Below are 12,542 nucleotides of genomic sequence, written 5' to 3'. Positions count from 1 at the left end.
GACTCAGTATATGCTCTGGCTTCCTTCCCCTTTGGCTGGCCATTTCTCTAGTCTTTCAAGATGCAGTTCATTTTCAAACATTCTCAAAGGTCTACCTTTATCTCTGCAAATCAGCCCTCCCAGTAGGTTCAGCTCTTATCTGTATAACCCATCACTTATCATGTGACCGCACTGTACCACCTGCTTCTCTGGTAGCCTTCACCAGTGTAACCAAAACTCCCTAACAGCAGGGATCATATCCTAACCATCTTTGTATCACAAACATCTAGCAGTGATTGATATTAATGGAATCTAGGAAAACTACCTAACTGACTTCAAAACTGTATTGCAATAGTATTCTACTGTATAATGTTATCATGCATGTGTGTGCTAAGTCCCTTCAGTCATATTGGACTCTGCGACCATATGGACTGTAGCTTCCCAAGCTCCTCTGTCCACAGGATTTTCCAGGCAAGAATACTGGAGTGGGTTGCTATGCTCTTCTTCAAGGGATCTTCCTGACCCAGGGATCAAACCCATATCTCTTAAGTCTCCTGCATTGGCAGATGGGTTCTTTACCACTAATGCCCCCTGAGACGCCCTAATGATATCATAGCTACCTTGAATTGTGCTGGAAGTTGAAAAGCCAAATGCTTTCACCTGAACCACAAGAAAACCAAAATCTCTCCTTAAGATTTAGAGTATTTCCACTGTGATTGAAATGTGAGCTTTAAACTTAATGAAATCAAACAGATGCTCTTAGCAGTTTGATCAACTATTCTTCCAACAGATATCTGTATAGCAGATGGCATAAACAATTCAGCATATATTTAAATACTGATATAAAGTTAAAATAACATAAAATCTTTCAACTTTATTAAGGATTTATTTCTTCATGAGTGCCTTTTCAGGGGACTGGCATCCCTGACTAATTTTCATACACGCTCTCAAACATTTCTCTCCTCTTTCTTTCTTCTTCCAGGAAGAAGGCAAATGCCCCTTTGCAATGTTGCTATTGTTCAGTCTCTCAGTTGTGTCTCACAGTTTGCAGTCCCATGGACTGCAGCACGCCAGACCTCCCTGTCCTTCACCATCTCCCGGAGCTTGCCCAAACTGATGTCCATTGAGTCAGTGATGCCATCCAACCACCTCTTTCTCCATTGTCCCCTTCTCCTCCTGCCTTCAACCTTTCCCAGCATCAGGGTCTTTTCTAATGTAATGCAATGTTACATTTATGCTTTTCTGGACTCAAGCTGAAGCACCACTCTAGCAATGAAAGTATCATCCTTTATATATCTTTTTCAGGAAATAAAGTTGGCACACGTACTCAGTATATATAAACTGACAAGAAACCTCACAGAGACTACATTTGGTTTCCTCCGATGAGGACGACACACCTAACACTGACAAAGGAGGTAAAAATTGTTGTCCATTATTCAAATGTGGAAATGTCCCCTGTGTAGTGAAGACAGTCCCTACAGGTCTTATGAGACAAGCATGAGAGGCATAAATACGAACATGCAGTATTGTTTACATGGTGTTATCATTTGGCTTCCAATCATCCCTGAGCATATAAAAAACTAAATTTAAAAAAACCCACTATTTTTACTTTCTCAGTTCAGTTCAGTCACTCATTCATGTCTGACATTTTGTGACCCCATGGACTGCAGCACAACAGGCTTCCCTGTCCATCACCAACTCCCAGAGGCTACTCAAACTCATGTCCATCGCATTGGTGATGCCATCCAACCATCTCGTCCTCTGTCGTCCCCTTCTCCTTCTATCTTCAGTCTTTCCCAGCATCAGGGTCTTTTCAAATGAGTCAGTTCTTCACATCAGATGACCAAAGTATTGGAGTTTCAGCTTCAGCATCAGTCCTTGCAATGAATATTCAGGACTGATTTCCTTTAGGATAGATTGGTTGGATCTCCTTGCAGTCCAAGGGACTCTCAAGAGTCTTCTCGAACACCACAGCTCAAAAGCATCAATTCTTCAGCGTTCAGCTTTCTTTATAGCCCAACTCTCACATCAATACATGACTACTAGAAAAACCATAGCTTTGACTGGATGGACCTTTGTTGGTAAAGTAATGTCTTTGCTTTTTAATATGCTTTCTAGGTTGGTCATAACTTTTCTTCTGAGGATCAAGTGTCTTTTAATTTCATGGTTGTACTCGCCATCTGCAGTAACTTTGGAGCCCAAGAAAATAAAGTCTCTCACTGTTTCCATTGTTTCTCCATCTATTTGCCATGAAGTGATAGGACCAGATGCCATGATCTTAGTTTTCTGAATGTTGAGCTTTAAGCCAACTTTTTCACTCTCCTCTAGAACATAATTAATCAGATATGATTGTTCTCAATATGCTCCGATTGTCTCTTGAGGGTAGATAAAATGGCAGAGGCTTTTTTCCGTATAAGAATAAACCATGAGTCTTTGGTGAACAAGGGCACTGAATTTTATCCTGTCCTTTATTATCTCCCATTAGTGGGTTAGTCGCTAAGTGTGTCTGACTCTGGAGATCCTATGGAGTGTAGCCCACTAGGCTCCTCTGTCCATGGGATTCTCCAGGCAAGAATACTGGAGTGTTGCCATTTTTCTTCTCCAGGGTATCTTCCTGACCCAGAGATCGAACCCTGGTCTCTTGCATTACATGCAGATATTGTCTGAACCACCAAGGAAGTCCCACTATTCCCCATTACTCCCTCAACACATTTTAGGACAAAAGCAATTCAAACAGTCTATATTGCCTAATCTTAGAATTCCCACGGGCTTGCCAGAATCATTCCCCATGTAAGGACCAAATAGCAGAGAATACACTTGATTACACTAAAGTTTTAAGGTGCTTTGCCAATATCCCTGAATTAGTTTGATATTCTGTGTGACTCAAGATTCAAATGCAGTTTTCTCTCAGTGCAGTGTCAGGCATATAGTCATTAAGTATCAATATACTGACTATGTTTAGTGGGTGGTCAGAGGTATTATGTAGCTACTTATAATTTAGAATTAAGAAAATTGCTGTTAATAATTTACTTTTCTGCCTAGTATGTTAAGGAAATAGTTCTATAATATATTGTTCTCTGAAAAAGATAGAGCAGTTACCAGGGGAACCATTTCTATCAGCTTTTGGCACTATTAGATCAAGGTCAGAGTTAGGGGCAGAATCTATAGTTTGAGTTTACCAAGTCATGTAGTATTTGACCTTTAAATTGCTGTTTTGTCGTGCCATAGCTATTGCAGAGAAAGTGATCCTGTTATATCCAGTTTCATTGCTAAAATAAATACAAGGTCATTGCCTCCAGCAGGTGACTGGAAAACATACAGTATAATCTTCTTGATCTTGACACCCAAAACACAACTAAGAGTTTTTCCCAAGGCCTTTTGAATGCACTGAGAAATATAAATAAATAAAACAATGCGTTACTCATAGTCAGCTATGAACCATTTAATTTGGCCAGGCATACAAAAGCAGCTTCCTTAAATAAGAGCTACCCAGGGTCTCATTAGTGCAGATGAAAAAAAAAAAAAAAATCAAGGTCATGCTAAAGGTGTATGACTTCATGGTGGAAAATTTCAATCCTCCAAACACCTCCGGGTAAGAAACCAAAAAGCAAGAGGAACAACAACTGTCAGGCAGATTTCAAAATCTCGTTCAGACCATTGGACAAATACTAAGTTAGGAAAAAAGCTGAAATTCTAAATATACTGAGGTATACATTTTTACAAAGTAAGGTTGACAAGGCTGAAGGTGGGTGTCGAATGTCTCTTATTATAATGAGCAGAACCTAGCATTATCTCCACACAAATGCGAAAGTGGAAAAGTGAGCACCTCAGAATTCTAAAGTGACCTTTTCATGTGAATTACATCTTAGGAAAAAAAAATGATTTGTGAATTGTTCTTATGAGTAGATAAAAATGCATTTTTCTGTTTATCTTTTAATCCTGGTCTGCCATATTTTGAATGATAGAAGAAAAGTGATTATAATGTTGAAATGCAAGCAAAGATGAGAAAACATTAATTAAACTGTATTTATTGAATAATAAATGTAAATATTAAACATATCTGCCCTATTATACATGCTTCTATCTACTTTAATACATACTTAACTATATATCATATATATTATACCTGAATATATAAAATGAGGATAGTTACCTATCAGAGCTCATCTGAGCTAAAAATTAATGCTGATAGCATTAATGGACTTGTGATCTATTTAATTCTGCAGCTTTTAAAACCAGGAAGGCTGATCTTTTCTAAATGATGTTATGGTAGGAAAAAGGTTATGAGTGTAGGCTAGCAAGTCCATAGGAAAATAGTAGTAAGTTTCCAGTTAGATTCTGATGCTGATAAATCAATATAACTGTCAACAGCTGGGTCCTAAGATAAACGCAGATGTGTAAAGAGAAAGCAAACAATCGTGGAAATGGAAGCAAACAGGGTGCTTAAGGACATCAGCCATCTGGGAACTGCTTCTTTGAGAAGCTGTAAATCAAGTCAGTCTTCCTTCTCTGTAAAAGTGTTTTATTTTAATTTGGAGATTTATCTAATTCTATAAGTCATTGGCATAACCCAACCCAGAAGTATTACCAAAGCATAAATTGTACATTCACACCGGAGATACTTGTCTTCATCACAAAATATTAGGAGATCAATAGCAGTGTCCTTGGGCTCCTGAGGCAAGTGTCCTTTGGTGTCATGAAGCCCCAGTGATGCACAATATATTTTTGCCTGGTATCTCCTTGGACTCTTTAAGGAATTTAAAAGGAACATCATATTGTGGTAGTCTGGGTTTGCTTTAAGGTACCAAATATCTTGTGCCTTGTTTGGGGGAGCTTAGAGTGTGGTTCCCTATGACACTATACAGGCTCCCTTTGATAGACAAACTTAAAGACTGTGAACTATTATTTCATATCCTATGGCATAGTTAGCAGGATGGAAAACTCATGGAAACACTGGGACAGTTTACCAAGTGGCTGTTTATCCAGTACCTACAAATAGTTATTGGGAAGTACCGTGAATGCAAGAAATTCTCACCCCTTGGGAGAGGTTGATACTCTCATATCATGGGGAATGAGCTAGGAAGAAAGCAATAGTTGGATGTCACCCAGAAACCCAAAGGAGTGCTGATGACCAGGCTGCTGGAAAAATCAAGAGCCAGACGTTCCCTAAGATATTTGAGTAGATAAGCAAGTGTTTCTATTAGAGACCTTAGAATAAGCTTTCCTGCTGGAAATCTGTGTACCCTTCCATATTTGTCCTTCAGCTCTCTCTGCCCTGCCCTTTGCCCAGAAAACTGACCCATTTGGATAACACAGTAACGTGTTCTGACTTCCAGTTAGATTAAGTTAATGAGAAACATTGACAGATGATCAGAGAGAAGAAGAATGTGGTCAGTATTTTAGACTTCCACTTCAAAGAGAGTGAGTGGGCTGTGTTTTCTGTTAAAGGTAACTTCTCCTATCAAAGCAGCCCCACCTACAAGACTGTATTCTGGGTTTTAGTGTTGGTAGCAGTTCTCTGATTACCATCCTGAGCACTCTGCTATCTCTTGTGGTCTCTAAATTCCATTTACAACTTTAATAGTCTTCTTTTGAAAACTTCCCTCAGTTTTGCAATTTGAGAACACCAAGTGTACTCTGTGTGGACCCTGGCTATGTAGTGTTTCAAGTAGAAAGGGAAGAAATAGGAATATACCAGGAAAGAGAAATAAACTTGCCCGAGAGTCAAGACATGTTGGCTTAAGAGATCAGTCACTAGTGATTCTGTGAAGTGAAGTCATTTCCCTTCTCTGGGCACCTTTCATTTTTAAAAACTAAATTTGTACTCCTGGGATGAAAACTTTATTTTTGGCTCTAAATGTCTGTCTTTTTCTTATTCTAGACACAGAAACAACTTGTTTGATTATAAGACCACGAATGCCTATTTTATACTCTTTCTGCATCCTGGGGCACATTGCTGATCACTTTATCAATATCCATTCCCTTTTCTCTACAGAACCCCATATGATTTGGGGTGACAATATGCCTAGCTTTATAAAAGACATTATTCATATTGCTTGGGGAAGGATGGGACAGCCAAGTGATTGAATACTGGTCAATGAGGTGAAAGTCCAAGTTACTGGGCAGAGTTTCTGGAAATCTAAGACGCCATCTCATTGGAGTTGCCCTTTTCTTCCTTTTGCCCTTTCTCTTCTTCTTGCCTGAAATGTGGATTGATGACTGGGGTAAGGAAGTCTTCCCTAGAGTGACAGCACAGGCTTACTCTATGGCAGATGGAGGCTGGGAGCTGATAGCATCATGGAAGTGGCAATACAGCCATTGATATTACCTTTCTATCTACATGGTGCATGCTAAATTGCCTCAGTCATTTCCGACTCTTTTCGACTTTATGGACTATAGCCTGCCAAGCTCCTCTGTCCATGGGATTCTCCAGGCAAGAATACTGGAGTGGGTAGCCGTTCCCTTCTTCACAGAATCCTCCCAACCCAAGGATCAAAACTGGGTCTCTTACATTGCAGGCAGGTTATTTATCCTTGAGCCATGGTAGAGCTTACTTAATTTAGTCTCATGTTTCTGTAACGTAAAGTCTTCTATACTTCTCTAACTCAGAAAATAATCAAGTTACATACAAACCATGTAGTCCTGGATAACTCAGGTCAGACCTCTAGTTGGTGCCCCAGTAAACCCTTGCTTCCCCTTTCCTTATCCTGTATCCAACTTAATCCCTCAAACTTCACAAGGACTGTGCTAAAACCACATGCAGCTCTAATTTTTAAACCCAGAAGTGACAGCTAACTTAATTCATGTGATTCACTTATTTTACAATTTCTCAGTTTCACTTACAGTTAGATACCTGAGAGGAACTCCTGCACCCAGGAACTCCTGTGTGTAAAGAAGAAAGTTCACAGCAGCATGGCTTTTACCAGGAAAGATCTAGAAGCAGTACCTGCATGTTGTAGAATATTATACTGCATTGAAAATAAATGAGTTACAGTAACATGCAATCACAGGGATGGATATGTCAACAAAATAATGAGTGAAGGAAGCATATCTAACAAGATATATAACTTACTAACCTTTTCATAAATTTAAACAAAACAACTAAAACCAAATACTACGTTTTGAAAAATATAATGTCACTGAATAAGACCCTCTGAATAGTTCCCTGCCTATGTCCTCTGTCTGCCTTTTGTTTGTAGAAAAACTTGAGTCAAAGAATAAATTTAATCATATAACTGAAAAAATGCAGAGAGAGAAAAACAGTCAGCCAAGACAAAACAATAATACTTTAGCCATTAAACAAAGTCAAGGACCTTTAGTTTTTCCTCAAGGACTATAGTTAATTGACACCATGTCCTTTGAATAGTTTTGCAGATACTGAAAACCCCAGCAGGTGGAAGAAGTTAACTGTATGCTGCCTACAAGCATGTAGACTGCAGACTGGTTGGAAACCAAAGGCTGATGAAGCCAACTCCCAATTACTTCACTGCCAACCAATCATAAAAAGGTCCACAAGCTGATCACGCCCTGCTTATTCTGTACCCTAAGACTCCTCAAAACCCACTCCAGGGTGGGTCACACAGTCTTGAGGGCATAAGCCTGCTATGACCCTCTTTGCCTGGCAAAGCAATAAAAGCTACTTTTATCTACTACATCCAAAACTCTGCCTGAGTTTCCATTTGGCACCGGTAAACAGAGATCAAATTTTGGCAACAGTACTGCTTAGATATGCACATGTTTTTACAACTATAGTTTAAAGGCAAGGGACTGAAAAATATAGAATTCAATATTGAATGTGCACTTTTTAATTTACAATTATTAAATAATTATAACTATAGGTATGTATGTGTAGATAGATAGCTTCTATATCAGTTTGAAATGTATATATATGGTATGAGTTAGAAAGGCAAAAAGTCTAATAGGTACCTCATAAATATTTTTTAGGCTCACTGCTTTTTTTAAAAAAATGTTTTATTGTGGTAAAAGTTACATGTTCTAAAACATACTATCTTAATCATATTTAACTGTACATTTCAATGGTACTAGGGCTTCCCTGATGCTCAGACTGTAAAGAATCTGCCTGCAATGTGGGAGACCTGGGTTCGATCCCTGGGTTTGGAAGATTCTTTGGAGAAGGGTGCAACCCACTCCAGTATTTTGCTTGGAGAGGCCATGGACAGAGGAACATGGTGGGCTACAGTTCATGGGGGTCACAAACAGTCACAAAGAGTTGGAAACAACTGAGCTACTAACACTTTCAGTGGCACTAAGTACATTCACATTTGTTACAGGTGGGGTGGGGAGGGATGGGGGCTTAGGCTCACTTTTTAAACTACTCAAACTACTCCAGCTAACCTTCCAATGTGAGCAAACTGTCCTTTCACTTGCCATAATTTATCAACCTGAAAATATATGTATTAATCAACTATCCCACCCCTTTCACAATTCTCCCACACAAATTTCCTCAGTTAACTTGCAGCCACTCTGCACTGCTGAGATTTTAAGAAGAAATACTGTGCTCAGACAGGGACTGAAAGTAAAGAATTAGTTGCTCAGTCATGTCTGACTCTTTGCAACCTGATGGTCTAGTCCATCAGGCTCCTGTGTCCATGACATTCTCCAGGCAAGAATACTGCCTTAGGTAGCCATTCCCTTCTGCAGGAGACCTTCCTGATCCAGGGAATGAAAGTGGGTCTCCTATATTGCAGGCAGATTCTTTACCATCAGAGCCACCAGGGAAGCCCCTAAACAGGGACAAGGCATTGATTAATGCTTGCAGTTTAAGAATAAGAGACACAAAATCTTTCAGTGACTATCTCCTAAACTCAGCTTCCTTCAGATCAGCATTCAAGTCTCACCCCGCCAGGTCTCAGTCTACTTTTCTACCTTCTCTAAGTTTATCTCCATGCTTCTCCACAACTCTCCACTGCAACTGAATTCCTTCTCACTCCCAAATAACCTGAAGACCTTCTTAAATCAGAATTCCTCTCAAGGAATCTTTTTGTTGGCTATATTCTGGGTGTCTGGGAAGCTCTCTTCCTCACTTTCTATGGATTTAAAATCTATCCATCCTTCAAAATTCAGCTCAATTTTTGCCTCTTCTGTGACAATATTTCCTAAGAATCACTATGACAATTTTCACTGGTAAAACACTTGCTAACACATGCACACTCCATCTTCTTCCACTCCTGTCTCTCTTGCTCACCATCGTAGACCCGGAGTTATCCCAGGGTCTGGCTCGTGATGGGGGTTGAATAAAGAGCTCCTTAATGTAAGAACTTGAAAATATCTTCAATTACTCTCTTGGGATATTCTTTAAATTATGTTTTTTTTTTTTCTTTCTCTTTTCTTCTCAGCTGAACTTTGGAGAATGAGAACTATGTCAATCCCATGCTTCCCCTGATCTTGCCAGTTTGATTGCTTATAAAAAGTACTTCCTAAAAATCTGATTTACTTCAAAACAAAAATAGAATTGGGATTGAATTTATATTAATTGCTCCATTAAAAAAATATACAAACCAACCAAGTGCTAACAACTTCTATAGAAATTAGGAAATTAACCTTTAGCTTCTGAGTAAGGCATCTAAGGTTCAGAATCAAAAGTTACAGGGACAAAAACCAACTCTTTATAAACAAATTTACCAAAAATTGCCAAAGATTTTGAAGAAAATGTTACTTTCACTAATAGATGGGGTACAATGCCACTGTTAAATTACAAATGCTATTGTTATATTATAAACTGCATTTGGGGATTTGTTTTCCTTAATAAACTGTAACATATTATTTTCACTTTGTATATTGCTGGCAATGTTGACAATTTATCCAAATATAGAGTGCAGTCTCAGTATTTTAAGTCTTCATTAGTAAACACATTTATTGTAACAAGTAACAGAAAAGAGTGATTTCTTTATATAATATTTATTATTTATTTTGCAGTATGCTGGTTCTTCGTTGGTGTGCAGGCGTTTTCTTTCTTGTTCTCTTAAGTAGGGGCTACTCTCTAGCTGTGGTGTGTAGACTCCTCCCTGGGATGGCTTCTTTGCTGCAGAGCAGGGGCTCTAGGGTACAGGGGCTTCAGTAGCTGTGGCATGTGGCTCAGTAGTTGTGACTCCCTGGTTCTAGAGCACAGGTTCAGCAGTTGTGGTGCATGGGCTTAGTTGCTCATGGCCTGTGGGATCTTCCCAGATCAGGGATTGAATCCGTGTCTCCTGCATTGGCAGGCTGACTCTCCACCACTGAGCTGCTAGGGAAGCCCTCTATTGCTACTGTTTATCATGGAAAACATATTCACTTTCAAAATACTGTGCATATTTTATACATTATATCAATATAAAGTATATATTATATATGCAGATATACACATATATATGGCAGATGTGTTACAGGATATTATCTGCATCATCACTAATGATAAAGATGCTTTAAATCAAGGAGTCATTGCTTATAATTCTCATTAACAGTCTAGTGTTTACTATGTAAACATAATGAAATCAAGGAAGATGGCATTGATATTTTATTATAATTACTAGCATATTATTTCTTGCATGCAGTGAGAAATTAATAATTCATGCATGGTGCTTTGAGCTTTTCTTGCCCCTTGTTGATTGGAATAGCATGAGATCATTATCATAAATTCAAATGCAGTGATATATGCTCACAATTAACAGCTTATACCTTCTTACCTTCTGCAGCATACAATAAAGCACTTATACAATTTATATTCATGTAATAATAATTAACACCTGTGTGGCATTTCATTTAATACTAAGTAATCCAATTATTGGGTCATTTGACAAACTCAAAAATCATGCATTAAATCCTTGGAGATAAAGGGACACAAATGCATGAAATAATTATAAGTTAATTTCTGGAAACACATTAGTAATGATGTCAAACTATATTTTCTCATACTACAAAGTGATTTAGTAATTTTAGCTGAGAATATGGCAGAAGATATTTCATATATAGATAGTAGTGATGAAAAGGGAAAGCAAGGAGAAGGCCTACTCAGAGAAGAGAATATTCTAATTCCATGTAAGAGAGAGCAAAAGAATAACTAAGCTCATAAAGGACTAACAGACCAGTGAGACATGACTTGTTTGAAGCATTTGGGGGAGAGCTTTGAATCAATTCCACGTGGAGAAGGCAATGGCACCCCACTCCAGTACTCTTGCCTGGAAAATCCCATGGATGGAGGAGCCTGGTGGGGTGCAGTCCATGGGATCGCTAAGAGTCGGACACGACTGAGCAACTTCACTTTCACTTTTCAGTTTCATACATCGGAGAAGGAAATGGCAACCCACTCTAGTGTTCTTGCCTGGAGAATCCCAGGGACAGGGGAGCCTGGTGGGCTGCCATCTATGGGGTCGCACAGAGTCGGACACGACTGAAGCGACGCAGCAGCAGCAGCAGCAGAGTTTGAAATGAATTAGAATCACTAGGATTCTGGACTGGAAAAAATGATTGTTTTTTTGATTGATTCATGGGTTGATTAAGAGATTTCACCAGAAGGAGGATATGGAATCATCCCAAGAGAGAGGGAGACACTGGCAGGTTTCACCTGTAATTTAAAAATGAAATCATGATGACATGAAGCAGACCTATGCTTGGAAATGGCAGAAGGAACACACACAAAGCCAATGACAAACTAAGATTTAGAACTTGATGATGTGGAATCCAAAATGAGTGATGAATAGTGTTGCTGTGATTCTGTAGGAATGAGATAAAAATAGTATACATTTACTTTCCAGAGCCTGGACAAGCGAGATTCCTCCATTCCTTCTCATCTAAAGAATAGCTTCATCTCTCCCTACAGTTAATTCTATTTAACAGTTTGAAAAGGGAACATTTGCTTAGAATAAAGTGTGATGGATCTAATGAGTGTGATGGATCTGATGGGTGTGATTCTTCACTGAAACATTTACATGTATTCTAAATGCCATTCCACTCCATCTCATTTAAGAATTATTAATTTGGCACCAAACAAACAAATGGATTATGAAGCAAATGAGAATGATTGGCCATGTCAAGCTCCCCATTCTCTTCATGGGAGCACACATTTTAATAGGATCTACTCCCTAAAGAGAATTCAGAAGCACTTAAATCTGCTCACAATATGAACCTAAAAAGGTTCATGTGTTTTTGTATTAACCACAGAGGGGAAAAAAATATTTCTTCTTCAATCACCTGTTAACTGATGAAAAAGGAACTTTTTAAAACTACAGAGCATATAAAAGGAAAATATAATCTAAATTCACAAAATAAAAACTTAGCAGTATATATGCCTAGTTTATGAAAGTTATATTCTCATTGTTGTGCTGTGCCTATAATTCATTTTATATGTCTATAGTTTATAATGTGAATTATGCTATAATATGAAAGGCATATTCATGTATTCTTGCTGTGCTGCAAATGAAATAAGGTTAAATTGCTTTGGCATATCAGTACTTTCTATGCATTGACTCCTACACAGCTAGCTGACACTGGCCAGCTCTATACTTTTAAAAATGTTTACTTCCTAAGGTGTTTTCTACAGCTGCCCGTTTCCAAGATACCAAGAGTGG

General features: G+C 38.5%; 1 protein-coding gene across 1 annotated transcript in view; it reads right to left on the bottom strand.

Annotated features, from left to right (window-relative positions):
- HCN1 (hyperpolarization activated cyclic nucleotide gated potassium channel 1) overlaps nucleotides 1-12,542 on the bottom strand; it is a 447,227-nt gene that overhangs the window by 155,063 nt on the left and 279,622 nt on the right.

Source organism: Budorcas taxicolor, chromosome 20, assembly GCF_023091745.1.
Source record: "Budorcas taxicolor isolate Tak-1 chromosome 20, Takin1.1, whole genome shotgun sequence".
Classification (NCBI taxonomy): domain Eukaryota; kingdom Metazoa; phylum Chordata; class Mammalia; order Artiodactyla; family Bovidae; genus Budorcas; species Budorcas taxicolor.
Note: the sequence above shows the minus strand (reverse complement) of the source record. Positions and strands in the feature narration are given on the sequence as shown.